Source organism: Macaca thibetana, chromosome 7, assembly GCF_024542745.1.
Source record: "Macaca thibetana thibetana isolate TM-01 chromosome 7, ASM2454274v1, whole genome shotgun sequence".
Classification (NCBI taxonomy): domain Eukaryota; kingdom Metazoa; phylum Chordata; class Mammalia; order Primates; family Cercopithecidae; genus Macaca; species Macaca thibetana.
In genome coordinates this window covers 135,766,081-135,768,410 of record NC_065584.1, presented here as the reverse complement: position 1 = coordinate 135,768,410, position 2,330 = coordinate 135,766,081, and positions in this window count along the sequence as shown.

The following is a 2,330-nucleotide window of genomic DNA, read 5'->3' as shown; positions in this document are numbered from 1 at the left end:
CAGCTTGACTTTTCCCTTTAGCTTAGTGATTTGGGGGCCTGAAGATTTATTTTTCCTTCACATGATATAGTGAAGTGCTGCTGTAAAGATACCTGGAAATGTGCTGAAGTTGCTTATCAGCTTGGGGAGATTTGGGGCTGAGACAATGGGGTTTTCCTTTTTTTTTTTTTTTTTAAAAGACGGAGTCTCGCTCTGTCTCCCAGGCTGGAGTGCAGTAGCCTGCCACCTTGCCCGGCTAGTTTTTTTTTGTATTTTTTAGTAGAGATGGGGTTTCACCATGTTAGCCAGGATGGTCTCGATCTCCTGACCTCGTGATCCGCCCATCTCGGCCTCCCAAAGTGCTGGGATTACAGGCTTGAGCCACCGCGCCTGGCCGACAATGGGGTTTTCTAAATAGACAATCATGTCATCTGCAAACAGGGACAATTTGACTACTTCTTTTCTTATTTGAATACCCTTTATTTCTTTCTCTTGCCTGATTGCCCTGGCCAGAACTTCCAACACTATGTTGAATAGGAGTGGTGAGAGAGGGCATCCCTGTCTTGTGCCAGTTTTCAAAGGGAATTTTTCCAGTTTTCACCCATTCAGTATGATATTGGCTGTGGGTTTGTCATAAATAGCTATTATTTTGAGATACGTTCTATCAATACCGAATTTATTGAGAGTTTTTAGCATGAAGGGCTGTTGAATTTTGTCAAAGGCCTTTTCTGCATCTATTGAGATAATCATGTGGTTTTTGTCTTTGGTTCTGTTTATATGCTGGATTACGTTTATTGATTTGCATATGTTGAACCAGCCTTGCATCCCAGGGATGAAGCCCACTTGATCACGGTAGATAAGCTTTTTGACGTGCTGCTGGATTCGGTTTGCCAGTATTTTATTGAGGATTTTTGCATCAATGTTCATCAGGGATACTGGTCTAAAATTCTCTTTTTTGTGTGTGTCTCTGCCAGCCTTTGATATTAGGATAATGTTGGCCTCAAAAAATGAGTTAGGGAAGATTCCCTCTTTTCTATTGATTGGAATAGTTTCAGAAGGAATGGTACCAGCTCCTCCTTGTACCTCTGGTAGAATTCAGCTGTGAATCCGTCTGGTCCTGGACTTTTTTTGGTTGGTAGGCTATTAATTATTGCCTCAATTTCAGAGCCTGCTCTTGGTCTATTCAGGGATTCAACTTCTTCCTGGTTTAGTCTTGGGAGAGTATATGTGTCCAGGAATTTATCCATTTCTTTTAGGTTTTCTAGTTTATTTGCATAGAGGTGTTTATAGTATTCTTTGACGGTAGTTTGTATTTCTGTGGGGTTGGTGGTGATATCCCCTTTATCATTTTTTATTGCGTCTATTTGATTCTTCTCTCTTTTCTTCTGTATTAGTCTTGCTAGCAGTCTATCAATTTTGATCTTTTCAAAAAACCAGCTCCTGGATTCACTGATATTTTTGGAGGGTTTTTGTGTCTCTATCTCCTTTAGTTCTGCTCTGATCTTAGTTATTTCTTGCCTTCTGCTAAGGATACAAAATCAATGTGCAAAAATTACAAGCATTCATATACACCAATAGCAGAGAGCCAAATCATGAATGAACTCCCATTCACAATTGCTTCAAAGAGAATAAAATACCTAGGAATCCAACTTACAAGGGATGTGTGAAGGACCTCTTCAAGGAGAACTACAAACCACTACTCAATGAAATAAAAGAGGACACAAATGAATAGAAGAACATTCCATGCTCATGGATAGGAAGAATCAATATCGTGAAAATGGCCATACTGCCCAAGGTAATTTATAGATTCAATGCCATCCCCATTAAGCTACCAATGACTTTCTTCACAGAATTGGAAAAAACTACTTTAAAGTTCATATGGAACCAAAAAAGAACCCGCATTGCCAAGACAATCCTAAGTCAAAAGAATAAAGCTGGAGGCATCATGCTACCTGACTTCAAACTATACTACAAGGCTACAGTAACGAAAACAGCATGGTACTGGTACCAAAACAGAGATATAGACCAATGGAACAGAACAGAGCCCTCAGAAATAATAGCACACATCTACAACCATCTGATCTTTAACAAACCTGACAAAAACAAGAAATGGGGAAAGGATTCCCTATTTAATAAATGGTGCTGGAAAAACTGGCTAGCCACAAGTAGAAAGCTGAAACTGGATCCCTTCCTTACTCCTTATACAAAAACTAATTCAAGATGGATTAGAGACTTAAATGTTAGACCTAAAACCGTAAAATCCCTAGAAGAAAACCTAGGCAATACCATTCAGGACATAGGCATGGGCAAGGACTTCATGTCTAACGCACCAAAAGCAATGGCAACAAAAG